Source organism: Pelodiscus sinensis, chromosome 5, assembly GCF_049634645.1.
Source record: "Pelodiscus sinensis isolate JC-2024 chromosome 5, ASM4963464v1, whole genome shotgun sequence".
NCBI lineage: Eukaryota > Metazoa > Chordata > Testudines > Trionychidae > Pelodiscus > Pelodiscus sinensis.
In genome coordinates, this window is record NC_134715.1 from 77,167,346 (window position 1) to 77,194,062 (window position 26,717).

General features: G+C 39.3%; 1 protein-coding gene across 6 annotated transcripts in view; it reads right to left on the reverse strand.

Moving 5' to 3' along the window:
- Positions 1 to 26,717, reverse strand: part of SORBS2 (sorbin and SH3 domain containing 2) — a 261,132-nt gene that overhangs the window by 209,599 nt on the left and 24,816 nt on the right. For all 6 annotated transcript variants that reach the window (XM_075930308.1, XM_075930310.1, XM_075930309.1 and 3 more), the window contains exon 2: positions 22,571 to 22,705. The gene's annotated coding sequence lies outside the window, so the exon portion shown is untranslated. The remainder of the gene's footprint in view (positions 1 to 22,570; positions 22,706 to 26,717) is intronic.

Consider the following 26,717-nt stretch of genomic DNA (forward strand, 5'->3'; position numbering starts at 1 on the left):
GGGGGGGGGAGTTGCGCAAAAACCCCTTGTGCAAAGAGAATCAGCAGAAATATGCTAATGACATCACAACTAAGGCAATGAGTCCCTCATTAGCATATTTTCTGCTGCAAAAACTTGCAGCGTAGACAAAGCCCTATTGGTGGTTCCAGGACAGGAAGAGAGACAATGGTGAAGTACAGCAATATGACTTCCAGAGCTGCACCCTGTTCTGTGATCAAAGAGAAATTTTTTTTCGGGAATATTGTGCTAATAACTTTTAACACCTCAGCATTCTCTTTAAAATACATTTTTCCTTAGCAGTGTAGTAAATGAGAGTATGTCTACACTACCACCCTAGTTCGAACTAGGGTTGTTAATGTAGTCATACGAACTTGCAAATGAAGCCCGGGATTTGAATTTCCCGGGCTTCATTTGCATGTTGCCGGGCGCTGCCATTTTTAAATGTCCGCTAGTGTGGACTCCGTGCCCGCAGCTACACGCGGCATGAACCAGATAGTTCGGAATAGGAAGCCTAGTCCGAACTATCTAGTTCGTGCCGCGTGTAGCTGCGGGCACGGAGTCCGCACTAGCGGACATTTAAAAATGGCGGCACCTGGCAACATGCAAATGAAGCTCGGGAAATTCAAATCCCGGGCTTCCTTTGCAAGTTCGTATGACTACATTAACCACCCTAGTTCGAACTAGGGTGGTAGTGTAGACATACCCTGAGAGATTAACTCTGGAGCAAAGGTTCTCTCCCCCATCACTTTTATAGATCTTAATGGCCATATACATTTCCATAAAACAAATCTGACTCATGAGGCAAAACTATAAAAAATGAGTGCGTAAAATTAAGTCACTAAATCCATATTTTTAATGCTTATGTAAGTGCCTGGTTTGACTTAAATGAGAGCAGTTGGGTGCTCAGATATACCATTTCAGTAGCTGTACTACCAATGCCAAGCATGCAAAAATGATGTAGTCCCCCCCAAAAAATCACAAGACTGGCTTAAAACCCACAAGATATTAACAAGTAATACATTTAGGCTTCTCTTTTACCTTGTCTTTGGATTTTGGAGCCTTCAGGAAACAATTGGGTCGCATTTTCTATCTTTTACTGCAACCACAATAACAAGAAGTTTAACTTTCAATTAGTAAAAGCTAAGATTCTCATGGGGTAATCAACACATTCCAGAAGGTGGGATTTAAGAAGAAATCCCAAATATTGTGAGATTCATTTTAAATACTCAGAATTAGCAACACTGATCTAAGTGCCTAAATATGAACTTTAGGAGAAAAATGTTCAAAAGCAGCTAGGTGATTTAGGAGGAGAGTTTTCAAAAGTGACTTAGATCCATTAAATCAATGGAAGTTCAGTGCTTAGGTACTGTTCTAATTCCCACTATATGCGCATATGCATCTTTAAGCCTTGAATACATTTAATAGTCTGCCCTTAGGCAGGGGAGCCAACAGCCACACTTGGCCCCTGGGTAAAGTGAGGGGGAAGTTCTGGTCTCCCAGTGGGGTGGGGCCTCAGGCAAAAGGGGCAAGGCAGGGGGCAGCTAGACCTGCGCACCAGCCAGATCATGCCCCACGACCCCAGACTCAGCCCTTAGAGCTACTTGGAATGTGCGGCATCACTCTGCAGCGGCAATATAAAGGGTCTTGGGCTCCAGCTGCTGCCTCTACCCCACCCTTTAGAATCACCAGGCCCAGGGGCAGTTGCCCTCCTCCCCCCCCCATCGGTGGGCCTGCCTTTAGGAGTGTACCTCTCATAATGTCAAATAGTCTCTTCAGTAACTTGGGTGTTTTTGAAGATTTTACTTTTTGGAGTATAACTTTAAGCAGTCTTTTTACAGTCTTGGTCTTCGACCTCTCAGTGTCACTCAATGCCCTGTCCCGAGATATAAAGGTCATTCAATGAGTGTTTAATACCGAAAACTGAGAGGATGTGCACAAAGAAAGCTGAAATCTTAGTGGAATGGTACAGAGAGCTAATCAAAAGCCATACCACTCTAAAGAGCCCATACTCTAACAAGTGGGACTGGATAATGCAGAGTTTAACATCAGTGGAAGTTTTATCCTCATGAAGTTTCAGGGGGCCTTGGACATCGGTGGCATTGCAGTCTGTTCTCTGCTGGTGGCACAAGCAGCTTGGTCTTCTAAAGCTGAAATTTTTAGCATAACTGAAGTCATTAGGCACACTTTATAGGGATATCAGAGTGAAATTTAATGGCCTGTGATATACATATGGTCAGAGTATGCCTGCCTTATGTTATGTTCCGCATCACAGACATGTTCGTGTAAATGACATCATAGCGACTGAGCTGCCTCCAGTCTTTCAAAACATCTGTTTGCCCTTGGGTAAAGAGAAAGCAAGGACAGAAAGCTGGATGTGCTGTCATACCAGTACTAAGAACTTATCAACAGCGTAGAGTGCTAAAATACTACTGGAACCTGCTACTCATTCCTCATCCTGAAGGTACTGTAGGTCACCCTGCTGTGAGGATTCCTACCATGAAGCACACTCCACAGAACATGTATATTCAGTTTAATTACTTGAAACTGCCATAGCTTGTTAAATCAAAAATAGCAAATAAATTATATGTAACAATTTTGCTTTTCCCCAAAATGCTATCATAGCCATTGTTGTTTATGCAGGTTCACATGGAGGTGAAATCTAGTGGTCTAAGGAGGTAAGCAGTTCACTACATGTCAAGCATTCAGAGCTTAGCACAGTCTGTTCCTTTTCACAATCTAAATTTAAATTTTTATAATACATTTCACTGATTAAATTACACTGTAGATAGAAGCCAGATTAAGCAGGAACACTTTGACGCCTTGTTGAGATCCAGTTTCAGGCATGAACCTTATATTTTTCATTGGACCGGGAGGAAAGATAACAAGTCACTTGGCATACAAATGTCTCCTGGTGTTTGGTCACTGAAATGGTATTGGCTTTGGTTTCAAAGTGGATTTTGCTCCCCTAACTTTCCAACTTGAGAAACAGGACCACAGTTGAAATTGTCAAACAATATATTGTATATTTCCAGAACAAGTATCTCTCTCCTGTACAATCCTCTGTGGTACATAACTTCAAACAAATGACGAGAGAGGCAGAGAGAACACATCTACCATTACCTGATACTTATAAAGCATCAGAAAGGCAGTTTACTATTTAATGAGATTTAAGGAGAGTGACAAATTAATGATTTTTCTGAACTGGAGTTAAGTCTCATAAAACTGATTTTTCTGCACACCAGTGCCAGTGACAGAGTGGAACACTATATGGAATAAAAACAGACTGTATTGACAATAAATATTCAAAATATTCTTACAAGCACAATATTTTGGAAATGAATATTTTGGCAAGCTAAAACATGTTTTGAGGGGTATAATGTAGATACAACTCTAGATCTAAATACCTTGACTGAATGAAGCTTAAGAGCTAAAAAATACCTGTGGTTCTCTAGCTCTGTATGAGCTCGATTCGGCTATGCTTAGGTTAGACCAAAAACAACCCCCCTGAAATCAACATGACTACTTGTGAAATAAGATTCACAACAGAAAGATGGTAGAACTGGACCATATATTACTTGTTTTTATAGCTGTGTTGCAAATTCCAAAGCCCTTCTTTTCAGTAAAAGGATCTCTTCCTTTCAGTACTTAGAAAAATCACAGTTTTCACTTTTGTTACTGTGGCTGTTGGTGTCCCATTAGCCAAAATTGCAGTTGTGAAATGAAGACGACATAATTGGGAAAAGGGGCAAAATGTAACTAGCAAGGCATTTGCCCTGTTAGCTACAACATTCATTCCACTTAATGATTCACTAGAAAGAAATGCCTCAGTGAGAATCCAGTTACTCTGCCAATTCATTCATGAACATATTTGGACAAATTGGTGGGCATCAAGTGAAAAACACCCTTAATTTTAGACATATAGTACTAGATGAAGTGTGCAGGTCTCCAAATAAAGGAAAAAAATCAACTTTGGACAAAGCTGTATAAAGGATTCAAAGCAAGAGAGGCAGAAGAGATTGTTTCCATTTGTTACATATTCAGCAATTTTGTGCTCACAGCAGAGTGTTCAAAACATAAAAATCCTATTTCTAATTTTATTTTCCTCACTTTTACCCTAGTCTAGCTCCTTTGACTTCAGTGGAATTTACTCCTGATTTATACCTGTGAAATCAGAATCAGTCCTGTAACATTTATTATTGCTAAGTTCAATTCTATATATAAGCTATTTAAGCACAACTCACCCTTGTACCAGTGTGGAACTATACTGCCTGAGAGGGATCATGTCATTTCCAGGTAAGCATGGCCTGTATATCTATTGCACCTTTAAGACTGTCAGTTTCTGAATGAGAGCCAAATAATAATCTTTGAGATCACACTGATTGAAAGTACAGCTTACCATTGCTGCAATAAATCCAACTGCAACCTCTAACTAATGTAATTTTAAAAAATCAAGTATAAGTAAAATATCTGCCAGACTGGACCTTATTTATTAGTTTGAAATTAACAATGAAACTCACCATTAAGAAACAAGTCAGGAACTCATTCTGTCCAGGATCAAGAGAACACACATCATATTTTAACTTACCTAATCCTTACAGGTTTATGCTATAAACTATTATGAATACGAGTATTATTAAAAATGAATATTGTGGATACACATGGGGCCAAATTTATAAGACAATGTCATATATGTTTTATGGCACCATACACATAATAATGATACAGTCAGGACACACACACACATACACACACACCACTGTACCCCCCCAAAGCCATGAACTTCCAAGCACTGATATATTGCATTATATATTTTCATCCAAAGAACTCAAGGAACTTTGCAAAGATGAATATTATAATTATTCCCAATTAGAGATGGGGAGCTACTGCACAATAAAGTGAGGCTATGTCTATACTACAGGGTTTTTGCGCAAAACCAGCCATTTTTGCACAGCTATTTTTGCACAAAAACCTGCGGCGCGTCCATACCTCAAGTGCGTTTTTGCTCAAAAAAAATACTGTAAATCAACAAGACAGAGAGCTTTTGCCAGTAGAGTTATTCCTCTCTGCACAAGGAATAACTCCTTTTTGCGCAAGAGTTCTTGTGCAAAAAGGAGTGTGTGGATGCTCAACAGGGGTTTCTTGCACAAAAAGAGCCTATCACAAAAAGCGCAGGTGCTCTGATGACCATTCTGTGAATGGCAATCAGAACTTTCTTGCGCAAGATTGTCTATGTAGTGTGGACGCTCACTGGCGCAAAAGCACATGGCTTTTGCGATATGCTTTTGAGGGAGATCTCCGCAAAAGCTTCTTGCGCAAAAATCCTGCAGTGTAGACAGAGCCTTAATAAACTCACAGTGAATTCATGGAAGAATAATAGCAGGTCCTTGGTGTACCCACCAGCACCTCAGTTCTCCCATCTTTATGTGCAGTTATTGATCTATTGTGTGGAAATGTTGTTTATGTGCACAAATTCAGGGCCCCAGTCCTGCCCAGGTCTGGGCAACAACAGGTACACATGAATTTGTCCAGGAATATTTGCTATATTTTTACTGTCCTTCTAGAAATATGGAGCTTCATAACTTTGTTTTGTTCTCCTTCCCCATTCAATAATCACTGCAAAAATAATGCTGCATTTGAGGACTTAAAAGGTATATTTTCAAGTTGCATCCTGTTCATACCTCATTCTATTCCATTGGATGGTTTTTATAGGATCTTCTAATGATATTGCTGTGAAGCATATTCATAAATGGGTCTGGACTCCAATGACTGTCACAGGATCCGGGGGAGGGGGGGGGGGGGCGGGAAGGGAGTTGCCTTTCTTCATTTAAGTAGTACAACATGAACTTTCTTAGAGTTCTAGAAATCCACTCTATAGTCCTAAAACTGCCATGCAGAGAAACCACCCTGAAAATGCAGGGTCATTACACCATGATCCTTGCTGAAGCAAATGAACTTCTCTGCCTCTTCAAAGAGAATCTGTATGTCCTGCCAATTAACAAGAATATTACTTGAGTGGATTTCATGAGGGAATTATTTTTAATTCAGTGTTTCTCCAAATGGATTTTTGTTGCAAAATCCAAATAAAATAAGAGAGAAATTATTCAGTAAAAACATTACTTGTTTACTCATATCAACTTGCCTAAGATGAAGAGAATAGCAGCTAAATTTCCCTTTACTCTGCATGGGAATATAGTTATCCTGTTTTATAATTATAAACTAATATTAACAGACATGCCAAGTCTCCCTTATCTTGCTGGAGTTTCTCTTAATTTTTATTATTTTAAGGCTGTTTTTACAGTACCCACCTGTTATGAATGTATGTTGTTTCAATTGCACATCATGGCCTGACTTTTAATGGGGACCTTAACCAATCCTAATTTTTGCCAGTACAAAATTTCACACATTTGCTCATGTGTTTATTGAATCAGACCATATGATCATGTAGGCTATATACTGCATGTAGTAGCTGTGTAGTTGTGTTTTTAGAACAGCATCAGGGTGTCATTCACAGATCAGAAATCAAATGCAGAAGAATCATTCACCAGTATCTTTTGTTTTTTGGACCATGTAGAAAATATGAAAACCTTTCAAATTATCTGTAGATAAATCAGTGCCACTGACTGCTCATTTTCCTCTGACTAACTCTCACCTAAGTGAATTTGTTTACTGACCTCTCTTAACCTTTCTTCATTGTCATGTGTCATCTTTAGTAGCAATTTCTTAGTGGTAAAATTCAGTAGGAAACAGAGAAACTTGATTTCTAGATCCATATTATGACAGTTCTTGCATCCTTCTAAATACCATTTAACAGTTAACCCTTACTTATACTGGCAACAGTAAAGCCAACTTTTAATATTTTATTAGAATGTACATTTATTCTTCTCTAATTGCTTAGTGTTTGGTTGGTTAGGGAGGATTCAGAGCAAATGTACAAATCAAAGAGACAGCTAGTCATCTAAAGGATTTATTAAGAAACATGCAAACGAATTTCCAGAAACTTGTGGTTAGTAGGCCATACACAAAATGAGCTCTGTAGGAGGACAATGTATTTCTACCCAGGGATTGAAAGCCCATGTCATGGAATCTTGACCATTAATAGTAGTGTTGAGAGAATGAAGGGACACCAGTGCTTGATGGCCAAAGGTAAGTGGCCTTTTGGGAAACAAGCTAAACAGAAGAAAATGGCTTGGATCCACCTTCCCTTCTCCCCACCCACACTAGGATTTCATCTCAAATACAAAGGATGATAAGAAAAATAATGTACTACCCACAGCCAATGTGCCAAATTTAAAACCATAGTGTATCTACTGAGCAGCAATATTTTAATTGCCAAAAGGTTATGATAGCTGCACAAGCTTTTATTACAGTTCTAAAAATAATATGATTTACTGAAGATTTTTATTCTCGTACTTCATACCGATGACTGACTGACTACTTGCTGTATTTATCTATCACCTCCATGGCATGATAAACTTTTCAGACCACAAAAAATTGCATGCCATCCAAATAGTTCTGTGTCACTTTTATTCTGTCTAGTCAAAAGTTATTTTCAGAAAAGGATGTAAGATGCTGTTGCCCATTTAAAAGAGAAGAAAAAGATTGCAGCACTTGAGGAATATTATAAAATATTTTAAAAGCAACTTTAATTATACTATCAAGAGCTGTCCCTCAATGAAAGATCTTTTGGTGTAAAAGGCTACCAAATCAGAATATTCCACCTACTTTGCACAAATATAAATGATAGGGTTGATTTTTTAAAAACATATGCATTCTTCAGAGCAGTGTATCTCATCCACTGAAGTGCTTAATTTACTTCACAACAAAAATAAAATAGAAGTTGCACAAATGAAAAAGTTCCAGTTCTGTCTGACAAGTAAGCCTCAGGCTTAACCTAGAGGGACCTCTTCTAAAAGAGAAAGAAAAGTTGAAGTTCAGTGCTCAGTCCAGCCAGGGCCACCCTTCTGAGACATACAACAGGGATGCCATTTACTGACAATTCTGGTGGTAGTTTTTGAGATATATACACGTATTGACTGGAAAATCAACTGAGGGTACTAGTCTCATTTCATGTACATCTTTCAAACACAATCCAATGGTCACAAATGTTGGCCATTATTTACCATGACTAGGGATGTAAAACACTGTTTAATTGGTTAAACATTATGTCTGGTAGGTTAACTGACTGAAGAGGGTGTGTGTGTTTGTGGGCACGTGTGCGTTTACCCTGGGCTGGAGTTGCCTCCCCAGACACCGCAGCCGAGCTCCAGCTCCTACCGGTTAAGCAGAACTGGTAAACCTCACCCTTAACTGGTGAGGCTACCAATTAACTGGCAAATAATTCGTATCCCTAACCAAGACCAGACTGAGATTGACACTCTCAAGATGAATGGTCTGGAGACTATTTCCAGTCCCCACAGGCTAGACTTTTAATGCAAAACTATTTCCTGTTGATGGAAGGCTACCATCCATAATAATAATCACCTCCCTTTGCAGTTTCAGACAACATACTCTTTTGTTGCTTCCCTTTTCTAGGCACAGTATGGCCAGGAGATTTCTTCAATAAGATCAAACTATACAGAAGCATGCTTTACAGAGAGAATACATGATACAGCAGAACCTGAGAATTACAGACACCTCAGGAATTTAGGTAAATATTCTGAACAAGCCATTATGGGTTGCTTCTCAGTGCAGACTGCGCTGAGTGGGAGTTCACAGCTCTGCAGTGGCTGCCTGGTGAGTCAGGGTATGCACAGACAGCAGATTCTATTCCCTGGATGCTAGGGTGATGAGTGAGGCACCATCAGCGGTGGGTGCATGGTGTAGACTGTGGTCCTTTAAAACTGAGTTACTCCCACAGAGTGCAGCATGCTTGCAGGAGCTCAGGCCCCAGCTCCAGCAGCTTATACTCCAGGCTAAGTGTCAGTAGCAGCTCAAGAAGTTTCCTTTCCTGGCTCTGAGCTTCCAAGCTTTGTCCCCCTTCCTCTTGCTCCCACCTAGCTGGAAAACAGCAGTGCTCATCTCCTACCTATCAGTGGCTATCCTGCCACATGGTGAATATGGGACGTTGGGGTGGGGACAGGCAGCCCAAGTGTGCCCACCTTTTAGTTGTAATAGAGGCACAGTACAGTATTTGGAGGTTTTTTTGTTTCTCCTACTGCTTGATTGGTTACTTCTAATTCCCCACTGTGTCTGTTTGACGAGTCAGTCCATAACTCTGGTGTTCGTATCTTTGAGGTTATACTATAGTGGGTACAAAAGTTTTATCAACATGAGATTGAAGTGGTTCTACTTCAAGAGGTGGCAAGAGGATACTAGGATAAGACATGAAGAAAATGGATTAGTAGGCAGAGCATAGGCAAACAATCTGTCACAACAAACGAGTCACCCACTTGCTCAAAACAAAAACCAGATGGTGTTGGGTGACACACATTTATTTTCTTTTTTTTAAATCATAGTAAGCAGTTGGCCTCAGGGCCCAATTGTGGTAGGTTCTATACAAAAACAGAATAAACTATTTTTCCAGGGTTTTTTCTCCCTTATTCTTCTTTCATCAGAGTCATTTTCATAGTAAGGGTAGTTAGAACAGATTTCCTATCTGACTGGTAAATTTTCATGATAAATGTCAAGATCAATAATTTACTAATGAATTTTTGTTAAAGAAGTTAATATATGTGCACTTTATATCAAGTTTGGAATGAAATATTAAAAACTATGTCAGAATTAATGTATTTAATGTTTTACTGCTGCATTTAGATAAATGAATAAATATTAAAGGATTTAATGAGATGTAAATCCATAAAGACCTTTGCAATCAGTTTTTCACACCTTAGTGAGAGAATTATCACTATGTTTTCAGATAGGAATTTACAACTGTTAGCCATCAGTCTGCGTAACCTTACACATCAGAACATAAATAGTGTTTACACTGATGGATTGTATAGCAAAGGCTTCAAAGAAAAAACATGTTAAATGAAGATGTGTGAAGCTCTCCGTCAAAAACAAAATAGGAAAGAAATACAAGCAGAAAGACTATTGTCAGAAAATATATGTATACGTGGCTAAACGCATACACTGCCTACAGGGTATTTTGTTTTGTTTCCATTCAATGCCTTATTTTAATACTCATTTTTCCTCTTGTGTTCACTGTGGAACACAGCCTACTATCATCTAGTGTGAAATTAGCTGGCCTGAATATCACAATTATTATGTAATTTGTCTGGCTGCACAAAGACACTAATACAGAATTTGAAGAGGATGGAGTGAATTGAAATATTAAGTATATGCTTCAGCAATTATGTAAATAAGGCAAGAGATCATTCCATTCCCATAATGCTGGAATCAGAGGGATTACTGATAGAGGCATCTGATTTTATTTTTAATTTATAAATTACATGGCACGTTTTAACTTTAAAATATGAAAACAGATAATTGTCAGTGAATTTTGATATTGGGATAACATCAGCACAACATGAATGCCAAAATCTCCAGAACGTATGTGAGATTTTTCTATTTGTGTAGGTAATTGATCTGTGAGCCCATGGTTTTATATGGCAGAAGACAGCCATTCACATGCTGAAGCAGCTAATTATCTCCTTCAATTTTCTAAGAATGGTCTTGCTGAGTACAGTGTTATTCTTGGTCAGATGCAGCCAGATATTAACATGTTATCCAGAGTGAGACTTCTGAAACATGAGATCTTCTGTGCTGGTTTCACAACATGACAACATCACAACTAAAAATGGGTGAATGGTGAGAAGATATATTTGTAATTTGATCCAATCATGACAACAGTCTTTTATATTCTATTACATTTTTTAAAAGATATTTGAACAACTGAGTTTTGTTCATATGAATGGTTGGGAAGAAGGTTTTATTTCTGTTTACACAAATATATATAGAAATTAATTAGCTCAAGCATATAAGAGTATTTGATCTGGAAGTTTATGTCTAGTTGTCAAATACACACCTCTCTCTCACACACAATCAGAATCTATCAATAATAAAAAAACAAGAGAAAACTAAATGAATAATCTTCAAGACAACCAATACATTTGACTTTTCTTTCTCTTGTCATTTTAAAAATCGGATGTCTTTATACAAAAATAAAAAAATAATATTCATTCTGTGTTAAGGGGAAAGGAAAGATTTTAAATTATCTAAAATAGCCAATATTTGCTTATTGGCTACAGTATGAAATTCTGTCCTCTCAATAGACTCAGCATCTGAATGATTTCTTCAGGTACTACTTCTCTTTGCAAAGATTAGGCCAAGCTAACTAGGGGATGGGAAAAGAAAATGATTTACCTGTAGTGTAATTGTTCTCCCAGGTGTGGGTGCAGATGTATATTCCGTGTGTGTGTAGCGGGGGGAGGGGCACCCTGTTGCCCAGCGATATGTATAGTGACAGTGCTCACACCTTGTGGCTCTAGTCCCTCCCTGGCTATTTAAGAACAGCATTGTCTGGTCCCCCCTCAGTTCTTTCACATAAAAAAATTAGGAGTAGACTCCAAAGAAGAGGGGATGGAGGGTGGATTGTGGAAAAAACATCTGCACCCACATCTTAAAGAACAACAGTTATAACACAGGGTAGTGACTCTCTTTTCTTTGGGTGGCTGCAGATGTGTATTCCATTCAGGGGTGACTCTCAAACTGTGCTCGTAGGAGGTGGGACTCAGAGTCTGCTCAAAGAATGGCCCCATAACACTCATATTACAATAGATCATTTCCCATTTAGGTACTATCACCTTCTCATCAATGTTGGAGATGAGTCACATCCTCTCTGATTTAATTAGCACTGATATCACTACCCCATCTCTGTATCCCTTTTTTTTCTTTTTCTCTTCAGCATCTGAGGAAGTGTGTTGTAGTGCCTGAAAGTTTGCGCCATAATATCTTAATAAATTTGTTAGTCTTTAAAGTGCCACCAGACTCATTTTCGCTTTCCCAAACTGTGGAACTGACCTAGACACAAGGATAATCAGATAGTGTCTGTTAAAAGTACATATAGAAGATCAGATAGCAGCCCTGCTAATGTCCAATACCGAAACATCACTGAGGACTGCTACAGATGTCACTTGGGTCCTCATCATAGGAGCCCACTATCTCTGTGGGGCATGATCTGAATTACTTTATATGCTTCAGAGGGGTAGTTGTATAAGTTTGTAACTGAAAAAACTCCATTCATCTGAAGAAGTGGGCTGTGCCCAGGAAAGCTCATGATACTATCTATGTTTCTGTTAGTCTCTAAGGTGCTGCAAGACTATTAGTTACTTCATAGGCTATTAAACCACACTTGTCAAAACAGCTTCTGGGCATTGTTCCTTCTCACCTAGCAAGGTAGCATTAATGCTGTGAGATGTAGAGTGCTGGATGTAAAACTTCAATGTGGTGCTGATTTAATAGGTTGGATGGAAGAGGAAAAGAGGTAAAACCAAGAAGGTCAGAGAGAACAGACATTGCCTCAGTAACACTGTAGCACCATTGAAAGGACCCCAGGATCTCTGGAAGAATTTGGACATGATTGTCCAGAAAATGACAATTGAGTTGATAGACCAACTTCAACTATACTTGAAGAGAAGCCTTTAGCCTTGCATCTTAGATGACATAAACACATGCAGCCATCTCACCCAGGAGTTTTAAGGTTTAGGCATAATCAGGCTGTAGTTGAAGGCTGAGATTATAATCCCAGAAATACATGCTAATTTCTTGAAATCATTAGTTCATCAGAAATGCTCTCAAACTCAGAGTAGGACATGCCTAATAAATCTGATTTATTGAATCATAGAGTTTGAAGAGACCTCTGCTCAAAACAATACCAACCCCAATTAAATCATCCCAGCCAGAGCTTTGTCAAGCCAGGCCTTTAAAGCATCTAAGGATGGAGCCAAGCTGGTGTTTGGAACAAGTGCCTCAAATCATAGAAAACAATATGTCAGATTGCAACTGATCCTATCAATTCCCGAGATTATTTGATATAGAGCATACATTGTTGTTTTTATATACAAATCTGTTAGGATTCAGGACCTGTGAAATGCCTGTAAAGAAATGGGAAAGCCATCCTTTCAGTAGCAAATTCATCCTTTCAGTTGCCCGTATTGCACACCTGTCCTGCTTTGAACTCATGTAAATAGATTGAGAATGTCAAAGCTATGCATTATAAAAAGGCCAAAGTCTATACAAAATGGTATTGCTACTGTATTTCATCTGTTGCTCTAATGATAATAGGATTGGTTTACATTCTCTGCAATCTACTTGTGGTTGCACAATGGTAAGGGGACATAGCTAAAGACAGAAAATTAAAAAGCAATGTTAACTCAACTGCATGTGCAACGTGGAGAAGTTTTTAGCAAAGGAAACATAGTTTGTGCTTCATCTGTTTACCTTGAATGACCTTCTTAGTAGGATGACCATATTTCCCTATGGCAAATACAGGACACCTGATAAATTGCTCTGATTTATGTGAATTCAACGACAATCAATCAGAACTATGCAGCACAAACATTCAAAATAGCGTTAAGTTGATTAAGCCCCCATTAAAAGAAACACTGCATTATTATCTGTCTATATATTTAGAAATGTGAATCTGTCTGTTCGTGAATCCATTTGTTCAAGAACTCCTCCGAAATGGTAATAGCTAGGACCACCAATGTTGGTATGCAGCTTCCTCTTATATAAGTTAAAGCACAATCAGAGGTTTGGTTGTGCCAGGAAAAGGGGATGTGCATAGACTTCTATTGTTTTCCATAATATGGAAAGAGAGGGGGCTGATAGGAAAAGAGCTATGCTGCAAAGTGACTATGGGGGAAAACCACACCAGCAAGATAATGGCCAGATAAGGCCAGAGCTTACCATCTTGTTGGTCATTGCAACAGGTAAACGCCTCCCACTCCAAACCCCTTCCCCCAGCCCTCAGCTACAGTGCCAGATGGGGAGTGCCCTATAAGCCACCAGCCCCACTGCTGTGCCCCCCCCCCCCAGAGCTGGACATTGCAATCCCCCCAGGAGAGTAGAGGCCAAGGGGTGGGCATTCTGTCCTGAGTCTGCTCCCAAAGGGGTTGTCCAGGGGGAACTGCTGGCCCGCTGGGGGAGATGGAAACCACCCCCACCAGGAGCCATCAGCTGGGGAGCATAGGCAGGCTGGCCATCTGAGGGGGAATCACTTGCTGGGGGAGGGCTGGGCAGTGCAACCCCAGCCCCCTGGGATGAGCCACCACCTCCACACTTGGTCGTATTCCCAGAGTAGCTGCAGCTGGAGCAGCAACACCATTGCCACAATGGGCAGCCATGGCAACTCCACCACCTCTTCACCCACTGCCCTGACTGCTCACCCTGCTTCCTGCACATCTGCCACCCTGAGCACCCCCTGCCTTCCACTGCATGCCCTGAGCTCTCCCCCCTTGTATTTATACACTTTTATGGAAAAAGGACACCAAAACAACTAGAAGACAGTCAGCTGCTATTTGCAACAGTTCTACGAACTGTGTGAATGCCACAACTAAGACAAAAGATCTTTTAATCTAGTCTGACATGCAGTTTTCACTGTACTTTGTTTTCCCCAGCACTTTTAGCACCATCAAAATTTCTATTGGTATTGCCTGCGCAAAGCCCAGCAAACTTTTCACTAAGAGAAGCTTCTCAATCAATTGATATAGGAATCCATACTGCATATCAGAAATTTCACACGGTAGAGAAGAAAACTCAATATTGTTTGTGTTCACCCCACCAGAGGGAACAGCTAGACTGTGTGGCCAGGGGGCAGCACAGAGGGCAGGGAGGGGATATCTGTGGGTTGTGTGTGGCCAGGGAGATGTAGGGGCTGTGTGCAGACAGGAGGAAAACTCAGGGTTCAGAGAATGGGTATCTGTGCCAGGAGGGCTTTTGTAGTCCCCCTGTTCCCAGAGGGCTCTGCTGGGCATGGAGTTAGGTCCCTCACATCCCTGCGGCTCTTACTGGCTCTGTGAACAAAGGGGACTGGGAGCTGAGGGGCAGCTTCAAACCCCTAAACTAGCAACAGCGGCAGGAGAGAAGGAAACAGCATTGCTGCCTGAGCCATGGCACCAGACAGAGGAGCAGATGCGTCAACCTGCATGGCTCTAGCTTCCTGCCTCTAAATTTGCCGGGGTGTGGGGAAGAAAAGGGTGGATCTGTTCCTGGGCCTACCCTGCACTTCCACTCAAGTTTGCAGGGGCAGGACCAACACGCCCTGTACTGCCCAGTTCTGCCCATGGGCTCGGGGCTTTCTGCTGCATGGGGAGCACCAGTGATCCAGGATTCAGCCCTGCCACTTCTGGCTTCAACTTTGGCCAAGTGGGGATGGGGACTTCTGTCCCTCATCTCCTACTTTCAGCCTCGCAGGAGTTGCCAGGGTTTGTGGCCTCAACCCTTCGGGGAGGGGAGTGTGAGGGATTGGGGCTGCTACCTAGGGGTGGGAGGTGGGGAGAGGTGTGCTGAGGATAACGCTTCAGCCTGGAAATTCAGGGGCTTCAGTCTGGTGATGCTGGAAATTCAGTGTGGGAGGGGCCACTGGGGATGAAGATATCAAGCCCTGCAGCAGATGCCAGGGATCATAGCTTCAGTTCCACAGCCTGAAAGGACTGTCAGACCCCCCCCCCCCCCCATCTTTGGAAATCCTGATTTAGGATGCCCGTGGGGGATGTAACACTCTCCCCATACCCTCACTCATCCCCATACCCTTACACTTCTATCACACACCGCTGCCTCTCCTGCTACCAGCCTCTGCACCCTGCTTGAGTGCGCCACTTGCTGGCCACCACCTGTTGTGTTCACCTGCCAGCCCCTAACAGGAGGCTGCTGCAGCTGCACTGACTAACCGATCAGCAAGGGGAGTGATGGAGCTGAAAATTCGGGACAATTTGCCCATTTTTTAAAAAAACGTCGGGCCAGCTGCAAGAGGGCTTTAATACAGGACTGACGGTCACCCTACTTCTTAGGGTTTAAGGAACAGAGAGATGGTGCTGCAAAAGCAGCTGTCCTCCCTTATATTTCTGCAAAGACCAGCAAAGAGCCATATATTGAGAGTTTCTGCCACACGTGGATTTAGTTTGCCCTCGGTTTTGGACTTTTTTATTAAAAAGGGAGGGGAAAAAACAATCAAACTGAACCAAGCAGTTAAACCTTTTAGGCTTTAGGGGAGCATGTGTGTTTAAGCCTCTTTGAATGCTAAAGAGTATTGAATATTTAGAGATTAAGCCAATAATGATAAATACTATTCATTAAGCCAGTAATATACAGACACACTCTTATAAATGAACACAGACAATTTTTATGGCTTACTGAGGCTTACTAAAATATATCCAAAGATTCACTTAGTAGATTTACACTTTGGTGGAAACTTTAAAAAAATGTACACTTACATGCTTCATCTTTTTATAAGAAGAAACACAGCTAACTAACATAGCTTTCAGTCTCAGAGGGGTAGCCGTGTCAGTCTGTAACTTTAAAAATAATGAGTAGTTCTGTGGTACCTTAGAGACCTCTCTCTCTCTCTATTTCTCTCTCTCTCTGTCCTTCGGATGAGCCTGAAGAAAGGGTGTCCAGTAGCCAGATGGGTACCTGAGGGCCCGGAGACTGCTGGAGGTGCTGGGGGCAGAAGGGGGAGAAAAGGCCCATGCTGGATGTGACATCCTACTCTGAGCTCCTCCTCACTCCCAACCCTCACTCTTATACTCCCTCCTGCACCAGCCTTCTGCACTCTCCTCCCAAAAATCCCCAAGGTCCTGCCCAGAGTCCTACAGCCCCTTGCACTACAAGACCCCTCCCCAGAAGGACCTGGGCACTGCCAAATACATCTGCTAGTAAGCATATAAAACAAGGAGATTGCCATTAAAACAATTTTGCAATCCTAATGATAATGCTCATTACCTGATGAATGTTATAGTGTAAAGACAAGGAACTGTAACTTAACTCATTCCCCACAAACTGCAATAGGCTCATCAGGGCTGTTACTGGTCTTTCTCCAAAACCCTATGTCTTATTGGCACTCTGCTAGCTCTTAAGTGACTGGAATCACTCCAGGAGTAAGGGTGCATACCAAGCCAAGGCTTGATGAGGGAGAGGGAATGCCCTCCATTTCTCTCATTAAGCAGCAATGGGGAAGGAGAGAAAAGGTGGAGTCTTCCCAGCACTCAGCGTAACATAAAAATGGGTGCAGTTCTTACATAATATGCCATCATGTCACAACATTACGGCTCTACATAATGATGATGGCCTGCAACAAGCAACTAGATAAAGTAAACATTGTGCGGGTACGTCAGGACATTATTAATTTGTGACTCCAACTTAAGTAGATGACAAGTAGCTGTTCATTTGTTAAAGGTGACTAGCACAGCTCTATCTATGTGAGAAAAGAGCAACCAATACAGGGCTACCAGCTATCCATACTCAGTTTACATGGAGGGTCTACTAAGGTGCAACCTCTCTGCAGAAGTTTTCTTGAGTAATGATGCAAACTGAAATATGTCAGTATTGAATCATTGCTCCAAGCATGCCCCAGAATTATCCACTGTCATGCTCAACCTTCTGTGCTGATCCATGTAAGCCCAATATATAGAGTACTTTGTTGTCTTGCAGTTAAGCAGAAACACTCACCCAGCTGACCCTGGTGTACCCCTTTCTGATCCTTAAGTTATAAAGAGGGCAGTGTGTCATTCTCCAAATAATGGACGAATTTCAGCCATCCTGCATACTTTGTTCTACCATTTTTAAACATTCTGATTTATTTTTTCAACATAATTATATAGTTTTAAACAACATTTCATTAAAATAAACACCCACTAATCTCAAGCTACCCATGTTCACTGATGGCAAAACAGATGTTGAATTCAAATTCCTTATCAGTGTAAACATTTTTTTACAATACAAGAAATCTTAGCTCTCAGGATAGAATCTTAATTGTTTCTAGCAGCCATATATCCTGAATGCAATCACTGTATTTGAAAGAGAGACCTCTACATCATGAACAAATCAAGGACATTTTGAGTTGTCCTATTTGATCAGATGTGTAGATTCCATGATCAAAAAGCATACCCGTACTTCCATGTTTGAATGTATACAGGTATCAGTGACAGGTCTCACTGTTTATTTAACCAACACTAACTGCTCTGATTGCTTCTTTACTCTCCAAACACATTGCATTACAAGCAACAGTGCTAGGCTATTCAGGACCTACAAGGCTCCCTGGGAGCATATCAGTTAAGTAAAATAAAAAAATGCAAACCAGGAAGTTTATTATTTTTTCACTGACACATCTGACATCACCTTTGGTGAGTGAACAAAGACACACTGTCAAAGGGAGAAACATGAACAAAATGTTACTGTGTGTTCTCTGTGAATGCAGAGGTATATTTAAGCAAAAGAAAGACATTCCACTGCTCTCCTGAGACTTCGTTCATTCAACTGAATTATATCAAGTGCCACATTAACACCACCACAATTCAGGTTGTGTCAGCATTTACACACCGACTCCAAATTGCAGTAGCTATTTACTTGATCATAAAAATTAATGTTAGGCTGAAATTTAGCATTATTTGGTTGCCGTTCCAGAACAATTTTATTGCACTATAGCTTTTTTTTTTTTAACAAAATGTTTCATCACTTTAAAATGGAACAAGTAAAAAATTCCCATCCTTATTTTACACCTCAAATATTATTCTGATAAAAAATAATATTTGGTAAAAGTTTTGCCAATAATACAGTTTTGTATTTTATCTCCTCTAAAGGAGGTCCATCACAGTGTTGAAAAATCATACATTTCTTCCACACTTCTGCCTAAGGGCGCACACCCACCACACCTGGAACCACATGGCAGCAACCAGCCGTTAAACAGTATTCCTTTCCGCGGCGTTAAAAACCTCTCCATAACGGACCAGCCACTGATGGTTAGATCATACACCCTCCCTAACAACTGTTAACAGTTATGATAAGTGGTCATTGCTGCATGATAAAAAACCCCACCCTAGTTACTCAGTGAGGAAAGACCAAGCAAGCTGGGAGAGGAGGAAGTGGGGCTTTTTGGTGATAGATCAGAGAGCAACAGATTCACTGTCCAAGAAGATGAGCAGTAGAAGAGAAGGATTCTAGGGGAGGAGAAATTGCGATTTGTGAGAAATTGAGAGAAGTGGGATGGCCCAGCACTGAAGTGCAAAGGGTAGACAGTTGAGGAGAGACACAGGCCAGTTGATTCCTTTTGGTCAGACACAGAAATGTAGCTTGACAAAGTGGCTTAGTCTCAAAATTAAATGGACAAAGCCAGGTCACTGGATGCATTATTTCACTATTTGTTTGAATGCTTTTATTAGTTGAGTAAGAGTCTGAGATGTGTCTGCTGAGTGATACAAATCCCACACAGCTGTGAGCTTCCTACCTACTCATAATTATCAACACCTGTTGGCATGAGGGAGCAAGACTCCAGGAATGAGATCCACATCTCCCATAGTGGCATGGGTAGTAAGTATAAGAGGCAAAGGAAGGAAGTGCCCAACCTCTCATCTCTTCCTATCCCCATTCTGATTCTTCCTGCAGGATTCCACAGCAGGCTGTTGCAGCATGATGAATCTTCATCTGGGTGGAATCTAGTAACTTAAAAGTAGAAAGCCTTCCAGCTTTCCAGCATAACAGTGAAACTGTTAAAAGAGCCATTACATGGTAATGAAGCCATTTTACAAACATTTGCCAATTCAGAGATATATACTGTCAGGTTCTGAAATTACTGACAAAAACAGATGTGCATTGTATATTTACTCAGAACCTGTTAGTCTACAGAACTGTAGTTTAAAATTTGCTTTAAATACTTCATTAGTTTGTTGCTGAAGAATATAAAATCATGTCTCTCAAAAAATCTGTGCACAGATATTTAGATGTACAATCTGAGTATAGTCCCCTTACTAAAGGTGACTGACTTTTTTCTGGGAGGATCCTGTGTGCTGCAATCTAGCTTTAGGGTCTGCAATTCCCATGAGCCCTTGAGAAAACCAGGAAGTGAAGTTTTGTCTGAGGCTCTCCATGTGGAGAGAGGGTCTCAGCAGTCGGGGGGAAGGAGGCCTCCATTTTGGGAGAAAAGGAGCCAGGCTGCTGTGGAGGAGCCTTATCCAGTCCAGGAGCTGTAATGTTGCAACTACAGACTTCAAAAGACCAGCCTTACCTAAAATACTCATTTTTAATTGCATTTATTGTAGTCCATAGTCCTCCTGTACTTTCTATCCTGGCTGCTGTAAGCTTTCTCCCTTCACCCCCTATTGAAGGGAGCTCTTAAAAGAACAACATTTCTACTCTTCCAGATAGTGGACAAATGCATTTCCCTTCTATTTAATGTACTAGTTTTAAGAGAACCCACCACCAAAATCAGTATCATGGAGATAAAATCCTTTGTTATTCCTAAAATCTTTGGAAACATATTTTTAACAAATATATGATGAATTTTCATAAATGTGTCTATTGTCATGGAGGTCATAAAATAAATTAGTGTTCTTTTTCTAAAAAAAAATGAACACTGTTATGAGCACACTAAATTTAATGTATTTTGTTTCAGTGAGTTAAATATGTAATAATCAGGAATGATTACTTTATGAAAGCTTAAGAGTATATTTAAAATATAAAATCAGCTTTGAAACACTGATTAAGAAAATGCAAAACAGAAGAGATGCATCATATATTCCACAAAAAGTAATGTTGTATTAATCAGGACAGTTGACTTGCCCTTACTATCAAGCTTTTGCAAGTAAATCTCTGACAAATTTCAGGGTACAATAAAAAAAAAAATCTGTGACTGACTTTTTTATTTCTAAATTCAGTACTTTAATTATGTGCCTTCTGCATGTCCAGTCTTCACAATCTGGCATGCAGGTGGAAAACATGCTCCATTATCTTTAGAAAAAAATTGTAGAAATGTGGTTTTTTTCAAATGTCATTTACTACATTTGGGTTCAATGATTTTGTCTGAAGGGGATGAGGAAATAAGAGGGAGACAGTGGGGAGGGGACAAGCCCTAGGGAGGAGCAGGGGTGGAGCATGGGCAGGGCCCACCTGCCTATGTGGCAGCTTCTCTCACTGCCCATGCACAGCAGTGGGAAATATTACCACAGGGCTTTGACCTAGACCTGCATTTCTAAAGAACAAATATCACAAGACACCTAAGATGTTAATTTTATACGTCTATATTTTTTACCAAAATATATATTGTACAGTTAAAACTATATACACACTTTATAAGCTTATATGACTGTCTTTCTTTTTACTAAAAGTAAGCTAAAAAGCCCTCCTACGGAATTAATGTGTTAGGAAGCCAAGTAATAATTTTTTCAATAGAAGAATTGACCCAGACAAACTTTCCTCTCATGAAAACGTTAATACAGAGCCTACTGTATTTTTAAATGTAGATCTGCTTTGATAAGTGGCCCAGGGTTTCAATACACTTTTTTTTTTGAAATGTGAACTCTAATTCCAGAGTTTTCTATGGCAAAGTTTGAAAAACCAGTTATGCTGAAATGAGGCATACAGTACACGAGAACATAGTAATTGTGGTAATTTAGTGGTCCCCAGTGTATGTGAGCATATGGACTAGGTCTTATAAGTTGTCATTTAGTACTAGTTTCTTATTTAGAGAAGTCATAGCATGCAGCAGGAAGCTGATCATCAAAGCTCAAAAAAAGCTATTGATCTCAGAAATAGGAAGAACTGTTATTGCTTTTTTAGAGATTTTCTTCATTTTGGTCACAGTGCAGAAGAATACAGGAATGTAGTCAACAAATCAAAGTTTTTATTCAGAAGGTGTTGTCATGTCACCATAGCAAAACATTTTCCCCAAAAGATATGCTAACACCCCATAATCAAAATATATCATGTTTGAAGTATACAGATCAAAATACACTGAAAGCTGTAAGTCATACTGAGTATCCTTATAATGGCCTAAAGGGAAGTTATAGAAATATTTTATTAGCTTAAAAAAGCCTGCTGGTAATTGTGCCAACACCACAGATTAACTAGGTTGATTCATTAAAATCATTTAAAGAAAAATTAAATCTTACACTGTACATATCAACATTTTAGATTCTCTACTGTCTCTGCACCATGTGCAACAAACAAGCCAACCAAGCAACACTAATGAATCAGTAAGGCTTTAAGTTGCTATGATTGAGAAATTCTGTTTACTTAGGTAGCTGGCTGTATTCTATTAATTTTCAAATACTAAACAGGGAAGAAATCTAAAAAATACAATGATTTAGGGTTTTGCTTTATATATAACAACCTGAGAGCTAAAATATTAAAATTAATAGACCTATTCCCTTCTAAAATGTAGTACATATAACTTTAGATTAAATATTGCAGAAAGTCTTAAAAAAGCACTGTAAGGCAGGACCTCAGCTCTGCCTCGGTATAACATAAATTGGTTTGCACTTCTGTACAGAAATAGTACATAGAGCTGAGAAATACTAGTAATAAGCTGCAGGTTCTAACTAAGCATTGGCTGGATAACCAAGGTGGTCAGTCATGACTGTAGTAAGAAAACAAATCCTTAATAAAACTATATCTATCTTTCTATCTATATATGACTTACCAGACGGACAAGCTTGTCTGCTTCTCAAGTGCAGAGGAAGTAAGAGCTTTTGCTCTTGTACATTCAGATCTTGTTTATTTAGCCCTTTTGAAGGTTTGCACTCCTAAGGTTTAAGTTTAAGTCAAATCCAAGAATCTGTAAAGAGAAAGAGCAAAGCGGATAAGAGAGTTTTTATGAACTCAAGCTGCTGGCTTGTACTTCTTCTTCTAGGAGCATTTGAGCTATTTTCAGCAGCAGACTGCTTTGCCTACAATCAGGATGAAAATGCAAAACACTCACACACATATAAATCAGGAAACCCACAACAACAACTTTGTGCATTGTCCACATTTTAGTTTAAAGAAACAGAATGAACAAGTAATGTTGATGAGGAAAAATAGTGTAGACTACATTACTTCAAGATTATATTACCTCTGGACTCAATAAATGAACCACTATATTTTCTTTTTGCTTGGAAAAGTAGTTTCAAGATTAATCACTACTGCAGATGATGCTCCATCTCTCCACAAGGGATTCTCTCTGAGCTGAGAGGTCATTTGCTCTTTTTGCTTTCAAGTATTTATTATCTAGCTGGTGTCAGTGTCTGATGGCAATTCAGTCTTCTAGCAGTTTATTTTCAGCTTGCATCTAAATTTTCAGTTTAATCAAGTGTGCTATTTTTTGAGCATCTGAATATTTCGGAAAGTGGCCTGAGACTGTTGACACTGAAGCTGATCTGTCAGTAAAGACCAGGGATAATTCAGTGACATGATGGAGTTACCCACATACCTGCCCCCACTTATTGAAAATACGACAAGGAAAACAAAATGTTTACTGAGGTTGAGCTATTCATCACAGAAAAAACTTAGCTTCATGGTCATGCTATTCAGCCTCAATGACGCTAATTTCTTTGGGGATTACAGACAACATTAATGAACAGAAATCTGTGAAAAAACAGTCATCATAACTTAACCTTCTTTGACTTCTGTCATGAAAAGGAGCTTTTCAGGATGTTCTAAATCTTTTCCTGACCAATTGTGACAGGCACAGTTCACTGCACCACCAAGACAATTTATCACATTCCACCACATCACTAGGTACTTCTCTTGATAAGTCTTTTATTTCCATTACAAGGAAAAATAATTTGATACTACTAAGATGGATCCAAAACAAGTCCATGCTGGCTAGATTATAAAATGCTTTACTAAATCTTTAAATCTACCTCAGATTTTTACTTAATTGGCTTGCTGATTTGGGTAGGTGGTTTTTATGAACTCAAATCACTGTGCAGCTAAGCTTCTGATTTCTTGATGAATGGTATGTGTGTGGCTGACATTGAGGAATGTTTTTCCTGGTGCTTGAATCATGAAAAACAAACAAAAATACAGCAACCCAATAAAGCATCAATGTGGTAAAACAAGTTTATATTGGCAATTGAAACAAAAACACCAGTGACAAATGCCCAGTTAAAAATAACATGTTTTCAAACCCTAATTCAGCACCAAACACAGTGATGAAGATGTTAAAGTGTGAAAATGAAAAGAACCTATTCTTCTGTGCACGGGGAAGGACTTTCTCAAAACTGAGCTATACCATCACAGTTTCCCTGTTGTTAAGACCAATTGCTAACTAACAACATAACGACTAAATATTTGACTGCTAAGTTAAGCATTATTATTGCTTCATTCCAAGTTGTCAGTTCCTATTGACACACACATGATTAGAATGAAGGAAATGTTCCTAAAAGGAAATGCCCAGTCACCTTCTCAACTGTCTGAATGTCACCCAAATCAATCTAGGACTACTATCTTAACCACAAACATTCACCCACAGAGGCACAGAAGAGTTAATCTCTATCACACTATACAATCACTGTACAGGTCAAGGTTTAAGAACTCCCAATTATTTTTACATTTATTTTTTAAACTGGATTATTGAGATGGATGCAGGATCAGATACAAACTTGTGCCTCATTAAAGGCCTGTCATTTGGAACTGAATCTAGAATGTAAATACATAAGCAAAATGCATTAGGCCATTAATGTATCACTTTTCTAGACATCACATACTCAATAATACATTGGCCTGCGAGTTAAGAGGTCAAACCATTGAGTACTGATACATATAAATTAATCCAGATATCACATGTAATCTCACAACCAAAATTCATGACATGTCTGAATGTCTAATTATTACTCAAATACATACACTAATGCTGCTGCTACACACAAACTATATATATATATATATATATATATATATATATATATATATATATATATATATATATATATATATCTTTCATGAAACAATGTTCTCAGAAGACAGCCATTTACTACATCAAGCTCCATGATTTATCAAGCAGCACATAATTCACGTCTGGCCCTTAATGGTTTGTTCATTATACGTTCTTTGCAATTTATTCCATGTAAATCTTAACATACCTAATTTATATAATTTATTAACCATGCTCAGTAGTACTGTTTAGGTGTATTTTAATCGTTTATTTCAGCTATTGGATATAAATCTTATCAGATGATGATTGGTTGGGAAAAATGTGTTATAGTCAGTAACTATTACTAAAAAACATACATACCATCTGGCTCTTCTCAAGGCCAGCTCAGATCATCCCTATGTTTGTTAGCAAAACATATACAAAGCACAAAGGCAGAAGTCAAGAAAAATCATAATTGAATCCTTGTCATTGTTGCAAAGGCTGTTGTTATATTACACTTTTCAGAAAATACTATTTGTACTATTTTTCACTAACACTGGCAGCTCCAACGCAAATTTATTTTTATAGTTGTTTTACTGGAGCATTATGATCCTATTTAAATAACCAGTACAAACAAATCAAAACTAACTGAAAATAATAAAAATACATGTTGAGCATAGACAGCTTGTTCAAGGTGTCATGTAATTCCATGTTTGAATAGCACTGAAGAAAGTTTTACAAGTTATTCCAGTATCTTAAATTTACACATTAAGAATCTGGACAGATTAAAACCATAACAAAAGGGTGAAAAGAAGGTAAAATAGTCTCTTCAAAATATCTACATATCTTCTCTTACTGATAATGGAGTTTGGTGCTGTTATTGAAGAAAAAAATAACAGAATGGTAGGAATTCACTAGAATCAGTTTCGCAGACCTACTTCTCCAGGTCAGCTCCTAGACAAGTCAATGGGAATTGTCTTTATTCAATGGGTGGAGAATTGTTCCTCCTTTGGGAAGTTTTCTAGACTAGTTTGAAAGCTGTTCAAATCCCATAATTTAGGCACAGAATAAGTGGGTGTAAATTATTAATATTATTACTGTAATAGTTCTACACAACTTTGTTGTCACCTTGGAGGGTTATTGATCTAATTCCCCTCTATGTGACAGCAGGGATGTCTTTAAGATTTATTGGGCCCCATGCAGTACAATTAAACTGGTGCCCTTATGTCCAATGGCTATCCAGGGTGGTGGTAGTAAGTTGATTATTTTTTAGAGATGTGATTTTATAATTTCAGCAACATACTAATGAAATATTTAAAGCAATTTTAAAATTAAGATCCTATAGACTAACAGATTCTGCGTAAATATGTAATATACAATTGCTTTTGTCAATAAATTAAAAAACAGACAATATTTATGTGAGGCTTGGCAAATGCCTGTTAAATGGCTTCATTACCACTTAACTGTCTCTTTCACAGATTCAACATTCTGCTAACAGCTCTGGAGGGCTTTTTCACTTTTAAAGTAACTAGGTCCTCTCTGGAGAAACTACAGCTATGGAACACAGATAGGAAGAGGAGGATTGGGTGAGATTAGGACCCAGAGGTGCTCCAAATTTTTGGATGTCCTTTGTATTCTGCATATGGAAAAGGACAACCTTATTTTCGTGCATAAGGTATTTTAGCAAACAGTAAAAAAAAAAAAGAAAAAAAAAATCTTTGGGGGCAAATCCCCTCCCCAGTTCTGTGTGTTTGGGTTACGCTGACCACAGTGAGCCTAATAAATTCTCATTCAAGATCTGGAGAGAGGGCCCAACCTTGCTTGCTTTCATGACAATGACAAAATAAATTCAGTTACTTTACAACAGGAGCAGAACTAGGCCCTGGAATTTATTTGTAAGGATAGAAGGTGGTGTGTAAGGAGCTTTCTCTTTCATAGAAACTAGCTACTATTC